This window comes from Hirundo rustica, chromosome Z, assembly GCF_015227805.2.
Source record: "Hirundo rustica isolate bHirRus1 chromosome Z, bHirRus1.pri.v3, whole genome shotgun sequence".
In the NCBI taxonomy this organism is placed as follows: Eukaryota; Metazoa; Chordata; class Aves; order Passeriformes; family Hirundinidae; genus Hirundo; species Hirundo rustica.
In genome coordinates, this window is record NC_053488.1 from 37,758,031 (window position 1) to 37,779,485 (window position 21,455).

The following is a 21,455-nucleotide window of genomic DNA, read 5'->3' on the forward strand; positions in this document are numbered from 1 at the left end:
TGGGATGCTGCAGGTGAGACTACAATGCTGGATGGCACTGAAGCCAGGCATTTAGGATCCCTGTCACATGATCCAGTTATTGACCAAGAAATGATGAGGGAGGCTCACTCTTGCAGTCTCTGGGAGCAGGTCCTGGGAAGTGTGGCACAAAGATGATCTCTATATGCAGCAAACCCAGTGGAAAACCACTGAACAAGGGATTCAATGCTTGAGAGAAATGGCAGTGGCGGAGATTGTCTTCTCAGATGACATAAACACTAGGAACCCCGACTTGGTACCATGTACACCTGTGATGTGGCGAAAACTTGTACAACCTGGGCCACAAGAATACTCCTCTGCTTTAGCAATAATGAAGCGGGATGAGACAGAGGAGACCGTGCTTGATATGGCGAAGAAGCTCCGAACATATGCAGATGCCGTGCATGGTCCAACACATGCAAGAATTGCAGCTCTGGAAACGCGTATGAGGAAATTAGAAGACAAGATAGAGGAGAATCACAAAGAACTCAGGGAGGACATTATCCAAATCTCTGCAGTACAGGTTAGAGGCTCTGGCACCACACACAAACATTCCCTAGACAGAGAGGGAAAAGGCATCCCACGGGCTAAGCTGTGGGTCCTCCTGTGTGAATATGGAGAAAACATGAAAAGATGGGATGGAGAATCTACTGATGCTATGACAAAATGGCTGCATGAATTGCTGGAAGGCAAGAATACGAGAGAAAGTTCTACCAAGAAAGAAGCAGCTCCGGTTACCCAGGGAAATAAGGATAATCAGGCTTAGAGGAGCCCTGCCTCTAGCCAGGTAGAGGCTAGGGAAAACCGTGTTTTTTGGACTGTGTGGATTCGTTGGCCTGGCACATCAGAACCACAAAAATATGAGGCCTTAGTTGACACTGGTGCACAGTGCACATTACTCCCATCAAGACATGCAGGGGAAGAATCTGTTTCCATTGCTGGGGTGACAAGGGGTTCACAACATTTTACTTTGGTGGAAGCTGATATGAGCCTGACTGGCCCAGAAGCTCCATGCATTTTGGGCATAGACTTCCTCTGAAATGGGTATTTCAAAGACCCAAAGGGATTTAGGTGGGCATTCGTGATAGCAGCTGTAGAGACAGGGGGTGTTAAGCAGTTGAATACCTTGCCTGGACTATCAGAAAACCCATCTGCTGTAGGTCTTCTGAAGGTGGAAGAGCAACAAGTGCCAATTGCCACTTCAACAGTGCATCGCCGACAGTACAAAACAATTCGAGATGCTGTAATCCCCATCCACAAGATGATTCGGGAGCTGGAGAGCCAAGGGGTGGTCAGCAAAACCCACTCACCCTTCAACAGCCCCATCTGGCCTGTGCGCAAGTCTGACGGAGAATGGAGATTGACTGTGGACTACCATGCCTTGAACAAAGTATCTCCACCATTGAGCGCTGCTCTGCCCGACATGCTGGAACTCCAGTACGAGCTGGAGTCCAAGGCAGCAAAATGGTATGCCACTATTGACATTGCTAACACATTTTTCTCCATTCCTCTGGCTGCAGAATGCAGGCCTCAGTTTGCTTTCACCTGGAGGGGCGTGCAGTACACCTGGAACGGACTGCCCCAGGGGTGGAAACACAGCCCCACCATCTGCCATGGACTGATCCAGGCTGCACTGGAAAAGGGTGAGGCTCCGGAACATCTGCAGTACATCGATGACATCATTGTGTGGGGGAACACTGCAGCAGAAAGTGTTTGAGAAAGGAGAGAAGATCATCCAGATTCTCCTGAAGACCAGCTTCGCTATCAAGAAGAGCAAAGTTAAGGGACTTGCTCGAGAGATCCAGTTTCTAGGAGTAAAGTGACACGATGGAAGGCGTCAGATTCCCACTGAAGTCATCAATAAGATCACAGCAATGTGTCCACCAACCAACAAAAGGGAAACACAAGCTTTTCTAGGGGCCATAGGTTTTCTGGAGGATGCACATTCCTGAGTACAGCCAGATTGTGAGCCCTCTCTACCTGGTCACCTGCAAGAACAATTTCCACTGGGGCCCTGAACAGCAACAAGCCGTTGCCCAGATCAAGCAGGAGATCGCTCATGCAGTGGCCCTTGGCCCAGTCAGGACAGGACCAGATGTGAAGAACGTGCTCTACTCAGCAGCTGGGAACAATGGCCTGTCCTGGAGCCTTTGGCAGAAGGTTCCTGGGGAAACTTGGGGCCAACCACTGGGATTCTGGAGTCGAAGCTACCGAGGGTCTGAAGCCAACTACACTCCCAACAGAGAAGGAAATCTTGGCTGCCTATGAAGGAGTTCAAGCCGCCTCAGAAGTAGTAGGCACTAAAACACAACTCCTGCTGGCACCTCGACTACCAGTGCTGGGATGGCTGTTCAAAGCAGAAGTTCCCTCTACCCACCATGCCACCAATGCTACATGGAGCAAATGGATTGTCCTCATCACTCAGCGCGCCCGCACTGGAAACCCAAATCGCCCTGGGATTCTGGAAATAATTACAAACTGGCCGGAAGGTGAAAACTTTGGTCTCATGGATGAAGACGAGCAGGAACAAGTGACATGTGCTGAAGAAGCTCCACCATACAACCAACTGCCAACAGAAGAAACAGGATATGCTCTTTCCACTGACGGTTCCTGCCACATCATTGGGATGAAACAAAAGTGGAAAGCAGCCTTATGGAGTCCCACAAGACAGGTTGCACAAGCCACTGAAGGAGAAGGTGGGTCAAGCCAGCTTGCTGAACTCAAAGCTGTTCAACTGGCCCTGGACATTGCTGAAAGAGAGAAGTGGCCAAAGCTCTACCTCTACACTGATTCGTGGATGGTAGCCAATGCTCTGTGGGGATGGCTGGAGAAGTGGAAAAAGGCCAATTGGCAGCGTAGGGGAAAACCAATCTGGGCTGCTGATGAGTGCAAAGACATTGCCACTCAGGTAGAGAAGCTACCTTTCAAAGTCCGTCATGTAGATGCTCATGTCCCCAAGAGTCGGGCTAATGAGGAGCACTGAAAAAAAGAGCAGGTAGATCAGGCTGCAAAGATAGAAGTGTCAAAGATAGACTTAGATTGGCAACACAAGGGAGACTTGTTCCTAGCTCGATGGACCCATGATGCCTCAGGTCATCAGGGCAGAGATGCCACCTATAAGTGGGCACGAGACGGAGGGGTGGATCTAACCATGGACAGTATTTCTCAGGTTATACACGACTGTGAGATGTGTGCTGCCATCAAGCAGGCCAAGTGGGTAAAGCCCCTATGGTATGGCGGGCGATGGTCCAAGTATAAGTACGGGGAAGCCTGGCAGATTGACTACATCACCCTTCCCCAAACCCGCCAAGGCAAGCGCTATGTACTCACAATGGTAGGGGCCACCACAGGATGGCTGGAGACCTACCCTATGCTGCATGCTACGGCCCGTAACACCATTCTAGGCCTTAAAAAACAAGTTTTTGGAGGCATGGTACCCCTGAGAGGATTGAGTCAGACAATGGAACTCATTTCAAGAACAGCCTCATCAACAACGGGGCTAGGGAACATGGCATCGAGTGGATGTACCATATCCCCTATCATGCACCAGCTTCAGGGAAAGTAGAAAGATACAATGGACTGCTAAAAACCACCCTGAAAGCACTGGGTGGGGGATCATTCAAAAATTGGGAGCAGCATCTAGCGAAGGCCACCTGGTTAGTTAACACCCAAGGTTCCACCAACAGAGCAAGCCCTGCCCAATCTGAGCCCTTACATACAGTAGATGGAGAGAAAGTCCCAGTAGTACATGTACGAGGTTTGTTAGGGAAGACAGTTTGGATCAATTCTGCTTCAAGTACAGAGGATCCCATCCGTGGGATTGTCTTTGCTCAGGGACCAGGCTGTACCTGGTGGGTAATGCAGAATGATTGAACCACACAATGTATACCCCAGGGAGATCTGACTGTTGGGTGAGAACTGTGTGTAACTATCACTGTGTGCTGAATGGTACTGCCACTGTATGTAGCTGTATATTGCATATTGTTTTTATATAGATGTATGTGTGTGTAGAGCTAGAGTATATATTAGTTTTAGTAAATTGACAATATGGGGATAAGGGGTGGAATGTCTTAGGGTAACTTTATGATGTTTGTATCCCCAATCGTCTGTTCTGTTTGTGCTGTATATTGAGTCCTGTGCCTTTAAGACTGGTTCTAAGAGCAAGGAGAAGCGTGGAGTTTGTTTTGAGAAAACTGCCTGACTCCTCCACATTCTTCTCTGGATGGGGTGTTCGACGGAGGCTCGGAGAGACTGCAGGACAGAGATATTTTTTGCTTTTATTTAGTTTCAGCTAGCTAGGGCAGAGAAGTTCCCCGGACTGTTTCTTTTCCTTTTTCTTGGAACTGTTTAAACCTGCTCTGGACTGAAAACCCAGGGGAGCACTGGGGGCTGCACCTGCGGCCCACCGGGGCCTGGACCTCAGCATTTTCCAGCAGCGCCGGAGGGACTGGGACTGAGGAGAGACTGAGAGAGAGCCAAGCAACACCCATGGCAAGTGTGGTGGTTTTAGGCAGATTTTGGGAGAAACTCTCCTACAGGCCTCCCCTCCCCTCCTCTAACCGGTTCAGGGAAAAAGACTTCCTCAGAGAGAAGTGGAAAAAACCTGTTTATTAAACAGGCAAAGCACTCTCAGCACAATACTCGATGACAAGATCTTCGTGCCGCTTACGGAGGGATAACAAACTTAAAGAAAGTCTCCTCTTGAGGGTCGTCACTGTGCTCTACCGCTCCGTCTCCGCTGACGTTGGGAGAAAAGGAGATGTGCAGGGCTGGTCTTGGTGGGGTGGATCCCTTGTGGAGGCCCCCCAGTGCTTCCCCAGGTCTTTAGTCCGGAGAGGCTGGAACAGTTCCGAGGAGAGGGCAAAAAAACAAAAAGGAAGGAAAAAGGGACAAAAAAAGAAAAAGAAAAAAAAACAAAAAAAGCTTCAGCTATTCTACAGCGTCTAACTATGCTAGCACTAAACTAACTAACTGCTGGGGAAAAAAAAACAACAGACCTTCTTTCATCTTGCCGTGTTCTAACTCCCCCATTTTAAGGCCACTCGGATGAGCAGAGTTTTCCTGGGGAAAAACAAACCGCGCTTGCCCTCCCCCCTGCACCCAACAGACGATTGGGGATACACAGTCACCCCAGGACAGCAAGAACCTTCTCAATTTGCCATCTCACTCCAGAACAGGAGGTTTTATTGTTTCACATTATTCATTCTTTATACTTGTATGCACTTCATTTGTTTAGTAAAATAGGTTTTTCACACTTTTCTCCAAAGAGGTTGTTTTCTGGACCGGTTGGAGGGAGGGGCCACTTGGGTTTGCTTCCCAGAGGGATCCTATTCAGGGGTTTTTCTCCCAAATTTGTCCCTAAACCAGGACAACCTTATAAAAATTCCAAGCTATTTATATCAATACTTACTCACTATGAATCCGGTAAATTATGTTGAAGGGGTTTAACTTGGATGAAAAGAAGGTGAAACCTTAGAAACAACCAGAGCTTGGATGGACCAACTTCTTTAAACTTGATCCCCAGGAGTATCTAAGCACAGAAAGTCACCATTACAAGAGTAAAAATGACTCAAAAGTTTTCAGAGAAATACTGCATACTAACTTTAGTCTGGCAAAGAAACTCTGAAGGATGAAACAGTTCAATTTCATTAGGGAACCGCTATGATCTATGTGTTAATAGAAATTCTAAAGGCAACTTCTGCCTTTACTACCTGAAAAGGATAAGGAATCCACACAGTTTTTGTATGCACTGTACAAAATAACTGAAGAAGAAACAACTAGGACATATTTTACACGTATCTTTAAAAGAATGAATGAAGAGTTTGTGCTGGGAAGGACTTAATATCCAATAGTAATTATGGCATAATTTTTCAGGAGTAATAACTAGTACATTAAAGAAAGAAAATGAAAACAATATGATGGAACCATGAATTCAAGAAAGGTCTGCGAATCTGTTACAAACCCTTGGAAGAAAAGAATGTCATTAAAAAAAAAAAAAAAAAAAAAAAAAAACCACCAAAAAAAAAAACACAAAAAAAACCAAAAAAAAACACCTGGGAAAAGAAATTGAAAAGGAAAGGAAATTACTACATGCAACTATAACTGGGACAGATTTTATCAGAGGATTATTAGAATTTGGAGGAAAACATTATTATTTTCTAAGTTGAATTGGATTATTTATTGCAGTTATAAAAAGTATTGAACACAAGGAAGATTCCAAGCAAATATTAGATTAGACTGGGAAATAACATAAATGAAAAAAGTAGCTCTGAGATAAATCTCTATACAAACATTACAAATATTAAATTCTCCTTCATGTAGCTCTGATCTGATAAGGATAGCTTTACATTTTCTAAATACCTAGTTCTGTACTTCTAGTCGCTACTCATGTAGAAAAACTATTAGCCACTTTCTGATTGCAGGAAATTCCAAATTCAGTAGACGTACTACAGAGAAGGGGTATTTTCAGTCCTAATCAGGTCCCATCTCGTACTTCATTCATACTTCACAGGTCTTCTGTGTGAACAGATTCTCTGTATTCAGTAGATGAGAAAATGGCATGCAATGGTACCTCCTTTCTAACATTACAGACAGTATAGACATCACTTTTACAAAGATAGGAAACTGAACATGTGGAAATACTGATTTTATTGTCTGCTGTCAAGGCTAAATAGTATTTCTTTAGATCTTTTCTTTTGTTAATGCTTTCTTAACAAGAACTCAGAGGAAATTTATCATAAACATTAAAACTGCACACTCATGGTGATCATTAAATGCATGTCTGCAGATGAAAGGTCATAGTCATGTGTGAATGTGATTTCAAAGACATAAAATGTACAGATTTTGAACAGCTTTTGTTACTAGCATTTGGCTGAAGAGCTTGCTCTACTTAGGCTTGCTGGGCACTTGCCATAAACATTAGGAATCAGGGAATTTGAAGTTTGAATAAATCCTCTGAATTGACGGTAATAATCAGTAGGTGAATGCTTTCCTTTTCTGGATTTTGTATCAGATATTAACTCATTATTCAGGTAATTTATAAGTATTTAGAGTTTGTAAATATTATCTTCCTCATCTGATGAGAGCATTTTTCCTCATGTACAGTATTTGTGATTTTGTTATCACCCTTGTACCACGAAAGGGTTTTGCTATTCAACACATGCCTTTGAATCAACTATTAGGTTAAAATTATCATTACCAGGCAACATCTTGTCAAGAAAGACACCATGTGTCAGTTAAGAATAAAGTCCATGCTACTTCTGGCTACATTTTGGGACATGACCCCAAGGGTGTGAGCTGAGTAAAGCAGCAAAGCCAGAATTGTACACAACAAAACCAGACAGAGCTGCATTCACTATTTTCTCTTCTTCACAAATCCTACCCCCGGTCCCTTTTTTCATGCTGGTAGGAGAGAACTGGTCACTCAGAAGCAAGAGAAAGTATTTCATTTTCATCAGAGGCAAACCACCTCATGGAAGACTTGATCTTGTAGTAAATCAAGATATTTAGGATCTGGATGTTGTAGTGTTGTGGGGACGGAGAGGGTGGTGTAGGGTTGTGATTTTTGGTTTTGTTTTGTAGAAATAAAGAAAGTGTTTAAATCCCACATTGGAACTATTCCCAGGGGCTTTGACAGAAAAGAGGAAAAAACAAACAAACAACAATGGTGAACACACACTTATTTTTAAATTACTACTTTAAAGGGCATTATCCTCAAATTAAAATTCATCCTAACAAGGCAGTTAAAATATCAAACCTCTTTAACTCATAATATTTGTACTAATCTTCAAATCAGCAGACAGACAAACCCAACTCCTCCCCAGTAACAACCACTGAACTACAAGGGCAGGGCAGACTAGTTTCCTTAGCCAGGGCAGACTAGCTTCAAGGGGGACAGCTACACATAATCCATGAACCCTGAGACCTAGCAGTGAAGGAGCAGGCACAGTGTCACTGCACAAACCCTTTACACAACACCAGTAATTACCAAAAAGATAGGGTGTGGGGGCCCTGCAGGTGTGCTGCATCAGCACTGACAGCCTGCTCTGTTTTGAAACCTGCCTCTGTCCTCATCAGCACTGCCAGAATCTAAGCACCTCATTAACATCTGTGAATTAATTTAATCTCTGAGCTAAAAAAAAAAAAAAAAAAATCCCCACTGTGCAGACAAGACTGCTGCTACTCAGGGCATAAGCAAGGAGCAATCTCATGCACACAACCAGTGTTTTAGTTAAGGCAGACTCTAAATGTCAGAAGAAAACTGTGTCCACTAAACGCATGAGTATTTGCTGGACCTGTGTCCTTACTGACATTCCCTGGAGGACATCTCTGTGTTCTTGTAAGGCTAGGAAGAAGCCTCAGCAATTGTCTATATGCTACATTTTGCCTGTAGCCTTTGGTCCTGTCCTGATTTAAATTTTAATCGTTACTTCATAGAGAGCATATAAATTGATTACTTAATATCCGTAAAGCATGTCAGATCCTCAGAAGGATGTGGGGAATAGTATCCTAACAGTAGACCGAATTTTGTAGTTTTCTCCTTTTGAGAGTCCATCATTAGATAAACACATGCATGTACTTGTTTGGTAAGTGCCTGAACATGTACTGATGATGCAATGCTTCCACCAGGCAAGTCTCTTGTGTACTGGTACAGGACTGATTAATTCATTTATGACCTGAGTTACTGGTATTTTATCTGATGAACCCTGTGGCAGTTAAAATGTGAATAAATGTTAGAAAAATGGATTAAAGGATAGAGGGTTATGACAGAAGAAATATTTACAAATTGCATTTTTATTACTATACAAATATGTGAAACTTCTTTCTGTTTTTCTTGAGAAAAGGCTTATTTCATGTCTCTAGGATACCTACCAGCCCATTTAATGAACTTTTAATTACTTCATGCTTCATCCTCACAGCTCCACCTTTTCCCTGTACGTGCCACATGGTCTTTTATTGCCACATCTGAAATATAGATGGAAAGTGAAATTTCCAAGAAACTAAATTACTTAAGTCACACAGAAATCCCAGAAGCTTTTAGCTCATAAAATTGAGCTAATGTATTAAAGATCTGGTACAAATATAAATCTTGCTACATCTTATATATTTTTGATGTTGTAATTGCAAATTGTAAACCATTTTTTAAAATATAGTTATTGCAGACATATTCAAAATACTGTCTCCCTAGCAATCTACTGCTGTTCAGCACCAATCAGGATCTTGTCCATTGAGAAAAAAACCTTTTATCACATTATCATTTTTATTATGATGAATACTACACAAGCATTTCCTAACTGATAATGAGATTCAACTTTCAAAGCTGACCTTTAATTTATTGAGAAGAAACAAGAAAAACAGTTTGCTACTGCCCAGTTATTTCTATTATGCAGTGGTTTCAGTCAACCAAATACCAACTACCACTTAGGAGTGTTATTTTCATTGGTAAATTCCAGGGCTTCTGATAGGCAGAAATTGACAAAAGTACTTGTAGAAGATGGGACAAATTACGGAGAAGATGCTGATCATTTTATTTTAAATTCTGGGTAAGGTACATCTTGTTCCAGACTGCATGTGGGACTGGACCGTAGCACAGAAAACTATCAAAGAGGCTGAAAGTGTACAAAATGAGACTAGAGATGGTTAAAAATGAGAAGACTTACTATTCTTTAAAGGCATGCAGCATATTAGATTAAAGGGGTGGAACACCTCTTGCATGAGGAAAAGCACTGGTGTTGTTCAGCCTAAGGAGAAGGCTCTGGGAAGACCTCTCTGAGCCTTTCCAGTACTGAATTAGGGCCTATAAACATTTTAGCATGGCCTGTTGCAATAGGATAAGGGGTGATGACTTTAAACTGAAAGAAGGTAGATTCAGATATAAGGAAGAAACTTATTTATTTAGAGGGCGGTGAAAAACTGGCAAAGGCTGCCCAGAGAGGCAGCAGATATCCCGTCACTGGGAACATTCTGAGCAAACCCTTCTAGTTGAATGAGACTCCTTCCATGACAGAGGGATCAGACTAAATGACCTCAAAAGGTTGCTTCCAACCTTTACTCTAAAAATCCAGGAAATTTTTCCCTGGATAACGTTGGAAGTGACTCTTCCTCTCTCATTTCTTATCTTTGCAGAGGGACTCCTGGACTATACTTCACTACTTAATTACACTTTAATTTGCTCTAGGTGGTCAGACAAAAGGAGGATGCTTTTGATGCCTTTTCCAAAACAAGCAAAAAAGCTAGAGAAAATGCAGTTTACAGGTTGTCGAACACAAAAAATTTGTTGCTTGTTTTGAAACCATTATGAAGAATACATTTCCCAGTCATAAGATCTTTTTCATACAGAGTGCTACAGTATTAAGGGTGCTACTGGTGAGGTGCAGTTTATAGTAGGAAATGTATAAGAAAAATCAAGAAAAAATGAGACTACAGAAATAATGTAGCAGGCTGAATGACTGTTCTCTGCCAGTAGAGAGGACTCCAAAATATGAAACATGCTGGCTAATTAAATTCTTCCCTCTTAAATCATATTTTTCTCAGACACAGAAGATTCTGCTTTGTAGGAATGCATCCCCACACCTGAGCAGGGTAAGGGAATGTAAGGGAAACAGTTTCAGCTTACCTTGGAACATGAAAGAATGCTAAACTAGAACTTTCCATAGTCTTCTCATTACAACTGGCTCAGTGCCAGCACAGGAGCTCTGATTGGGTTTTGGAAACATGCTTCAAAGCATGTTGCCAATTTCATTGGGCAAGGTACCAAATAGCCCACCTAGATCATCGGGTACTAAAAGGACTGAATTAAGGAGCTCAATTGCTTTTTTGGGACTGCCTTAGCCAGTGTTGGTGTTCTCTGAACTCTGTTTGACTTATTTTGTTTGATGAAGTTTATTATTTTCTTTTTTTATTAAAAACTTTTGTTTTACAAATCTTGTCCAGAGAAATTGTCTCGCTATTATTAAGCCATTCTGAGAAGTGCAGGACACCCTCAGAGACACTTGATAAATCTTCACATAGCTTATTCCATTCTGGTCGTGTGCAAGATTTTATCACTGCTTTAGTCTAAAGTTTACAATCTCTAGAAAGACAAAACCATAGACCTCTACAGGACCAGAAAAAGGGATGTGGTCAGTACTCCACTGCTGGTAATCTAAGACTTACGGGAAACTGCATCTTTCCAGTGTACTGTCTACTTCTGCAAAACACTTGTGCCAGCCTTTAGAAGTTACTATACATCAATTTACTTAGATCAATGGCCTCAGCAAGACTCAGTAAGAATAATGGTAATAATTTACATCAATGTAAATGTACACAGATTTACCCAAGCTGAGAATACAGCATATAAAAAATAATCAGCATGGCAGAGGGCCAGGTGTATGTCAGGTTGATACTTGATTTCAGAATAGGAAAAAATCAGTTCCATAAAGTAGCAGAAAAATTGGAAAAAGGGGAGTGCAGTAAACGTCCATAGTTTTCTACCAGGAAAATTCTTATATTAATCTTATAGCCATTTCTGATCAGATATTTTCAGACAAGAAAGACAAGATCTTTCAGACAAAGTCTTATTGAAGTTGCATATGAAGCACCCTCTTGATTAGAAAGGTTTTCTTCTATGACTAGCCCTGAGATTATATTTGAGAATAGTCCTTTTGTGACACATTTCTATATTTCTATAACACAGTTCTTATACATTAGAAAAATGGGTTTTCATTTCCTTCTAGCTATACTTTCAGTACTTACAGTTCTATTTATATATTCAAATTATATATATTTACATTTGATATTTTATGTGTATTTAAATATGCATATCTCTGTTTATCTCTAGCTTCTACTTAACGACCTACCCATACAGTAGGTTGGTATCTTCTACTTACTAAAAATACTACTTATATTTATTCTGTACTATAAAGGCTGAAAAAACATAATGCCTGGAAATTGTTGAGTTTAGTCGACTAAGAAGTCACTAAATACCTAATGTTTTATTCTTGATCCATTTCCAAAATATCTTGTGCCTGTAGTAAGAAATTATACAGACTAGCCATCTAGTACAAAAGATTGTCTGTTTTCACAAAAGTGAAATTTTGTGATTCAAAATAACCAAGCAGACTAATAAAATCTTTCTTGGAAGCAAGATAATGACAACTATATCACAGCCCTCTGTGAAATCATACATGTATATAAAATAACTTTATCATAGGTTAAAAAAAAAAGACATTTGGATGAATGCTGTCTTTTCTATAATACAGCTTCAAGTTGTGTTCTTAAGCACTTGAGGTTATGAACAGGCCTTCAACAGGGGCTTGAGGTTGACCTGTTTAGCTCGAAGTTTTTAAATGCAAGGTCACCTTCTCAACAATTCTTTCTCCTTTTTCTAGAATTATGTGACATTTCATCTGTAGACTGAACCCACATCCCCACTCTCTGCTATTTTATAGGAAATCCTAACATGACACAATATTTCCACATGCTGTTCCTTCTTCTGGTTTATGAATAACTTAGAACATTTAAAATTCATATAAAACTACATTCACAAGTCCCATAACAGAATCATTTCAAATTAAAACTGTACAGATGATTAACGCATTTTCTGCAAAGCCTGAATATAAACTTAGACTTACATTTAAACAAAGAATATTGCATTGTCTTATCAGTTTCCATATTGTTTGCATCAGATAAGATTTGAAATTCTAGTTCCACACTGCACAGAAACGAGATAGTTTAAATCACAGCAAGTATGTATAACATTAATTCAAGTGTTATGATGTGTTTGGCAATAATGCAAAGAACAAGAATATCACATTGTTTGAGAAAGGCCAGGCAATAAGATTTCTGAAGCATGATAGGATAAAATTAAAGGTGTTGATAGGATAACATTAAAGGTGTTAAGAATCAATAGGGTGGCCATTTCGGGTTTTCTGCTATGAAGCAGTCCTCTGACTTGATGCAAAAAGGCTGTTTCAACTTGTTTTGAGCATTTGTACAAAGATAAAAGTTATAAATATATTTACAACTATAGATTATAGAAAAAAATAGATTCTGTTCTCATGGGATTCAGAGACCTTTTGTATTAATTATGGACCACTAATGTGCATCTTAATCTTGAAGGAGGGAATAATGCTGCTTTTGCAACATAATCCTTAAGAATCTCATGGTGCTTTATAAACTTTAAATAATTCATCTTTATAACTTTTCAGAAAGCAGTTTCTTTTAATGTATTCATAAGCAAACTGAGAGCAAACAGCTAGATGAAGGCCAACATTTTGCAATGTTGCCAGGAGAAATGAGAGAATTTTCCACTGGTCTTTTTAAAATATGTGCCAATGATCTTGCAGGAACTCTTCTAACTATGTGATACTGAACATTCTCATCTTACAAGAGATAATGTTGTATGACACATGATCCATGAACCTAGTCTCCTAGTCTCTTCTTCTGATGGCAGAAGAAATCTAAAAATTAAAACAAATTATTTACTACCCTCACAATTTCACATGATTTTGTGAGCATTTTCAAAGACTTTCCGAAATGAAGTTTTCTCTTGGCTGCATAATAATGTACAAAACAGAATTTTCTTACTTCTTCAGCTACAAGGTACTTGTTTCCTTGTGGTTTAGTTAAATTGAATATATTCCCCTACAACATAATAAGTAATTTTTATTATGCAAAACAGGTATAATTTTTTATTGCAATAAGAGACAGCATGTAGAATTGAGCCATGAAAATTAAAGGATTTAAATATTTTTCAACTGTAAGTGGTTTATTAGTACATTTTTCAGAATTTTAGCCACTTAATGCCTTTATTCTGGCAATTTACTCCATAAAAAACTCATACAGACCATGTACAGAAAGCTTGGAAAATTCACTGCCATTCCTCTGCTGTTCTACAGAAGAAAATCAAGATATTATGCTGCTGTGAAACATACAGCCTCTGCAGGTCTATCCATCAGGGGCATAGAAATTAACATACTACAGCTCTTCATCATAAAAATGAGGTAACACAGCATTTGAATCCAGATCAATGTGTCAAAATTTAATTCTACAGATGATTCCTTTGGTGTGTTCACATAGGACCAGAATGCAGCGACAACAACAGTTCTAATTCAAATTGCTTTCCTACTAATAAAATATTAAAACATACTATACTATTTCTTTTAGCTTTACTGTATGGAAAAAAAATTAAATAATTTAAAAATAACCCTAAGGTCCAGAATTAAGAAGTAAATTACAAAATAGCCAAAGAAAAGGATATTAGCATTATATTCCATCTCTCTTTCAATACCAAAATTTAACAACAGAATTATAGTCATGGTATCGGAGGGGGGAGGTGGATTTAGGAGTTGGATAAGGAAAAGACAATTGTTTTTAAATCAAACTATTTAGAAAGAAGGAAAGTGCCGGTTTTTATCTTAGTACAGATCAATCAGCTTAAAGGAGCAGCTCTGTGATCTCACATGGAAAAAAACCAACATGCTTAACCACTGATTTTTTTCCTGAACCAGAACTATTTTCCCTCATATCCCAGTGGTTATGTCTCTCTCAGCATAAGACTGTTTTTTCTCTCTGGTGCATCCTTGCCTTGATCCTGCCTATGCAGACACTAAAAATTTCTTAATTGTTTTAATTTTTTTTTTCTTCCTATCAGACCTATATTCTCTGAAATTAACCATGAGTGGTTGGGGGTTTGTTTGTTTGTTTGTTTGTTTGGGGGGTTTTGTTTGGTTTTTTGTTTGTTTTTGTTTTGTTTTTTGTTTTGGTTTTTGGGTTTTTTTGGTTTGGTTTGGTTTGGTTTGGTTTTTTTTTTTTTTTTTTGGAAAGAGACAGAAAGAAGCAAAAAGCCAAATAAGTAAGGAGAATGGGAAGGCGAGGGTTGTATGTTTGCTCAACCACCCCTCAACAGAGCTGCGGAGTATCTTTGTAAGTAACAGAGGTACCCACAGCTTCTCTTTAACTCATTCTCCTTTCCTTGTCTGTGCAACTATCCTACTTAGACTGCTACAGAATTACCAACTTCCCAATTTCATGTTTCTACATGAAAATGAAAAAAATTAAGGGTCTTTTTCATTTCAGGTTAAGTGCAAACACCTACATTGTTCTGCTTTTAATGGTTTCCATGACTGATGATGAACAGATGGCAAGATTTTGTTACTTCTTAGAGAACCAGAATGTTGATTAATAATAGAACAAATCTGGCACAGACCTAACATCCAATTTCTCATTGCTTTTTTTACTCCACTGGTTTATCTTATTTTAAATCTACCTCCTGAATGAATCTCTTTTTAGCTTGCCCCTTTCTGCTTCTGAGCAATCAATTCAGTTCTGAACATCTCCCTGTCTTGATTTTTTTTGCCATAATGTGCTACAATGTCAGGGAGCAGGAGTTGGACTCAATGATCCTGAAGGGTTCCTTCCAAATCAGAATATTCTATGATTCTATGATCAAAAGGAGGTAAAAAAGAAAACAGAAAACTAAAACAAAACTCACAAAAAGCTACAACAAATCAACCAAATAAAACCCCACCAAAAAATTCTTCTCAATTGATGTCTTTCAAAACAACATGGACATGAACAATTACACACTCTTGCAAACACCTCTGAAGGTGGGATTCTGCTGATCTTCCTGTCATGAAACTCTCACATTACTGACCTTAACCAACAGATACTCAAAATATGTGATCCTTTCACATGCTGAGTATTCACATTTATTTCCCTATTCATCTCATTATATCCCCCTCCTATTCATCTTCCTTTTATGTTGATATTACCAAGTTTTGCCTGAGACTGAGCCTAAAAAAATTTTTTTTCCTAAAAATTAGTTTAAAAACGCTAATATTAAAGGGCAATGAATAGGAAAAATTTTCAATACTTTGGTTCCATGTATACCACACATATTTCTGGTCTTTCAATGTCACAGTATACTAGCTGTAATTGCTAATTGTTACTGGTCGTGTTCTTTTTGGAAGCAGAACAAAGGTGGCGAGAGTAAGAGGGAAGATAGGAGATGTGCCAACCTCCTTTGAAAACTTTGATGTAAACCAAACACCTAAGAGAATGGCACCCATTTAAATTATCTTTCAGACTTCATGAGGTCCTGTCCTCCTTTCCTCACATGCAAAGAATTTCCATAGCTATATAACAGGAAGCATAAAGGATAATAATAATCAAGATATTTCTACCAGAGCATGGGAAGAGAATCATTAGGTGTCTGAGCATAGGTGTACTCCTCACCATCTGACCAGGAACTTCACAGATCAGTTTCTTAACTTGGGCGGACTTTCCAGAGACCTTTATGTTCATCTCCACAGACTCGGTCTGAGGTTTCCAGTTCTATTTGCCAAACTGAACTTGTAAAATACTATAAAGAACCCTGTGCATGTATCCTCTTCTCTTTGATGCTGCTTGTACTATCACATCTTTTTCTTCCCTCATAATTCAATTATTATCTTCATATAAAAAGCATATCTATTACAGATACTACTTTTATCATATGTAAAAGTAACTGTTTGTCAATAATTATTTTATATATCAGCATTATATATGCTTGGGTTTCAGTTAGGGACTCCAAAGACAAATAAGCCAATTTATTAGTGTGAATTTATCTACAGAGCTATGATCAAATCCTCACTCCATATTATTTTAATTTTCTTGCTTTCTCTGTTTTCTTACACATACAAACACAATGGTTTTCCCACACTCTAGCATTTTCCTTTTACTTACAAGTTTCTTGTCATCCATATTTGTACAGAGGGATTGGAACATGGCTCCTCACATGTCTATGAAATAGTCAAATGTTCCTTTTCTCTCATCGCATTGAAATTGGTTGGAAAAATGGTGGGGCCAGCAGTGAGAATTAATGGTCTGGTAGTAATTTTTCTTTCTTTGATTTAGGCTCTAATCCAGGATTTGGTGGTTCTGTAGTCAGCTTGCATCAATGGAGCTGTCAACAGAGACACATTAAAAAAATCATGAGGGTGACTGGAAAACCTAGTAGGGCCCTGGTATTTATTATGCAACAGTGTTTTTAGAGAGCATTAATAGGGAGATCTCAAGGTAGCATTTTAAGATAAGAATTATTGAAATATGAAGTACCATGTTAATCCACCAGTCAAGCAAAACACGTCAAATATTAAACAGAATTACTGAGAGGAAGACAGCTGTTTGTTTGGGGCCGGGGGGGGGGGGGGGGGGGGGGGGCGCGGGGCAGGGATGTGTGTTTGTTTCTTCTTAATGAAGAAACAATTTCATAAGGAGAAGAAACAATGGGCTCATTTTAAAAAAACAGAAGTGTGACAATCTGGCTCTGTCGCTGCTTGATAAAAATACAATGTGAGAATTTCTGTTGTAGAGAACAATCCATGCAATAATTCAAACCATCATCTTTAATTAAGCTCCAATAAACAAATTTTAGGAAAACAGCTCTATCAAGCCAAGTCTTATAACTTCTTTATCTTTGTAATTATTTTCTTATATATATATTTTTTTTTGTCTCTTTAGATAATAATTTGCTGCTGCACAGAATATCATAAATTATTTCAGATAATTTCAATATACACCTAGGATGAATGACTGTTTTTTCTGCTGTGGAAGGCCTTTCCCTTCTAGTCAAGCTCCATTTCCTATTCTTAACAGACTGTGCCATTTTCCATCCTTCCATACACAAATGTCTCACAGGCATGCCACAATCAAAAGTCTGCAACTGAATCCATTGCAAGTTCTGGCCCACAAGCTGAAGATTACACACATCAAGATGGGGTTTGAGTAAGACATTGTCCCCATTTCTACCTCTGAGACACACTGGAACACAAGTAGTTAAATAAAATGTATATATTCTCTCCCCTGAAATACACCTGGTTAATAAGATAAAATCTATTAACATGGAAAGTACAGCCAGTTCCCTTTCTTTTCTTTCCCAGAAGTTCATTAGAGTTTTCTCCAAAGCATTTGTCTGATGAGGTTTCACCCCTCCACACTATTTCTTAACATGTAGTCTTAAAAAAAAAAGTGAGGGGCTTATTTGCCTTGGGTGTTCTTCTCTTGTCAGCCCAAATTCAGTTCCATCTTTCTAATCTGAAAGTTATGCAAAGGCGTATGTTCCTGAAGACATGAGCTTTGGCATGAGAGTCTTACCACATTACTAAGGTTTTCTCAGAACAACTGGGTGGATATAATGCAATGCTTCTTAGAAAGTGTAAAGATGTTTCACTCCTCTTCACATTGTCTTAAAAGATCATGTATGATTCTAACAGGGCATTTTTCATAGTGTATGAGCCACAGAAAAATAATTATTAATTAATGTCTAATTATATTTGTTTTTATAATAGAAAAAAACTCTATTCCAAATTTTAGCCATGTCTACATTATAAACACTGGGCCACACTGTTAGTAGAAACTCTTGAAGGGGTTCCATCACGCTTTCCCGGAAATGCTTATGCCAGTCTGAGTATCAACCTTGTCACTCTTTGTCATGGCAGAGAATGTACTTTTCCAAGAAGACAGATATTTTGGCTGACAAAGAGCTGTGAATCAAAGGCCTAGGTTTATATTTCATCAGTTCCTCTGCAGAAGCTTTTCACAGCCTGATACTGTCAGCTGTGCTAGCCAAGAGTGCTCTCCACACACTCAGGTGGACTGTTTCCAGATGCCCAAAGATGAAAAAAAGGTAGGATTTCTCTTCTATTTTCATGCAGCTCCATGAAATTAGAAATTTTGATCTCAGTGCTCTGGCTTGATACAAATCCAGTTGTAAATATGAAAATGATTGTGTTTTAGCTGAACTGCCTATAGAGATTTAACAGACAAAGTATTTTAAATTATCATTACTCCAATTAAAAATCTATATTTAACTTGAAATAAATTCAAAACAAAAGTAAACATGCAAAAGAACAACATTCTTTTCTGTAGGCATTGGCTGTGACAGAGCATTTTTGAAGTTCATCATGCCTGCAAGAATTGGATATATGGAATTGTCCTATATGTGCCTTCCAGGATTAAACCCTGAAAATATTTCCATTTTGAATAAAACAGTGTTTATGAGAATCCTTGGATGGTTCTGCTATTGCTCAAGTTCCAACTGTGCAACAGAACTTCAGCATTGCAACATTACTACCCTGAGGCTTTTTCTGTCATCTAACAGAATTCTGAATTACATTTTCAGGCTTCTTCTGAAGGACGTAGCAATTTCCAGATACCTACCAACAACACTCACAACAGCCACTAATCTGGCATGGAGCACCCTAATCTAACCAGCTATGTTCCAATGTCAGAGTCTTCAATTTTTATAGCAGAACTGGATATCAACTCTATCAGCTCTTAGCTGTCTTCCTTGATACCCACAGGTGGTGAATTCACCCTGTAATTCCCAAATCTAGGAAAAAATAAGGTGGAGATAGTAGCAATGATTCTATGTCTACTAAAGCACTTTATTGAATAATTTTAAAAATAAAACCAGCTTCAAAAACCTCATTTGCTGGTTTCAGGATATGAAAGCATTCCAGATAATATTTTGTATCTTTTGTATCTTTTGCACAGTAGGATATGATCTGTAATAACTCCTCAAACTAGACCTCAATAATCTGTACCCAAGAATTCCCTCGAAATGCTGACAAGCACAAAGATCATCAGAAATCAAACTGAGTAGGTTTTGGATAGCTCTGACAGTTTCCAGGTCCTTCAGTAGTCAAATATCTGAAGATGAGACAGCTGAGTATTGATGGACTTGTGATATATGTCCTAAAGTTAATTCATGTTAAAAAATGTAAAATGTAATTCAATCTATATAAGTTTCGTTTCTAATTCAGTATGCTAAGAGTTAACTCAGATGAAACCAGCCCAGAGAAGGGTACAAGAATTTCTTTTGCCTGAAAAGACATGGGAGGGACACGAGAAACCATGATTGGAATTACCAGAAGAAGGGACATGGGGATGCCTCTGCCGGGAATTGTTAAGGGGAGAACAAAGACAACAGAAAAAGGAGATGAGAGCCCAGAGAACCAGATGATTACATCAGATCGATACCTCATCCGTCTCCTCCTGAAATTAACATCTTCACGCCACACCTGGACTCAACCATTAACGGCATTGTTCTCTCCAGCTGCCCTATTCAGAATCCCAGAATTGGAACATGAATGTCTAATGAGGCTGCCTCAGAAGGAGGATCCTCGATGTCCCGAGTTTCTCTCAGCGATCCAGTGTATAAAAAGAGACTGCTCCAAGCCAGAAATGTGAACTTGGGGGGTAACATACTAGCTAAGTGTGTTGCCGCATTCACCCAGCGCTGATCCCGGGCTCGACGCTGTCCTTTTTATTGTGGCTGTCCGAGACTGTCATTCTGTCTCTCAATAAATTCCAAAATTTTGATTTATCGAATTTGGTGAATCGTATTTATTACAGACTCAATGCTCAGGTTACTCTCCTTCAGTTAAGAGGTGAATTTTACCCTGTATGAAACTGTATCATGTTGGGGTAGACAGCATTTTTTTAAAGCTGTCTTATATGAAGTTAAACTAATATTTTAATAAGTTTAATTTTTTTTGTCACATAAATTTACTTCAACCAGATTCTTGCTGAGACAAACTTACACTGGTGGTTTGAATTTCTCTGTCACACCCTTCAGACTTATTTTAGATGTATAAATACATGTATAGAAGCAATATTTTTATGGAGTTGACACAGATGTTTTCCAATATTGTAATCTTCCAAGTCATCGGTTATGAAATGCATATTTAGAGAAGAGAAAACTGTGAAATGTTTCAGAAAACAACCTCGGCTCCATTATATACTTTTTCATTCAGTCATGTGATTTCTGTTTGAAATATTGCTGATCATTCTCAATTTCTTTTTAATAATTTAATTTGACATTTTATTGGAGCAGTAAGTTCATTCTGAAGTTAAACAGGGAAACTAGATGAGCTCTGATAAAAATAAGATTGAAAACCACTCTCTGCCAAAAAAAAAAAAAAAAAAAAAAAAAAAAAAAAAAAAAAAAAAGGAAATTCTAGCTTCTTGCACTTAATGAACTTTGTCTCACAGAGCTGCTCCAGTAGAATCCACTTCTAAAATAACTCTTATTCAGATAGCTTTATCCAGTTAGATATTGGATGTGCCTTCTTTTATTTCTTCAACAACAGATATTGAGCAAATTAGGTTAATATAGCTTTTCTTCTAAATCTACTGACTTAAAAAAAATGGATAGCAATGACACTTCTTGGCCACTTTCGCCCTATCAGCTGTCGAGTGTACAATGAACAGTTGCTGAACAGTATTATTTTCTACCCATCACAGTGAAAAAAGCTCTGATAAATTACAACAATAAAGGCTTCAAGCATTACAATCAATACTTAATGGAATAATGTAAATCCAGCTTGTGTATGACTGGGGGATTGTGTTCTTTTGCAAAGAGCAAAAGATTAATGCATAGCAGGAGTAGTGCATCTTTTTTTCCCTGCAGTCTG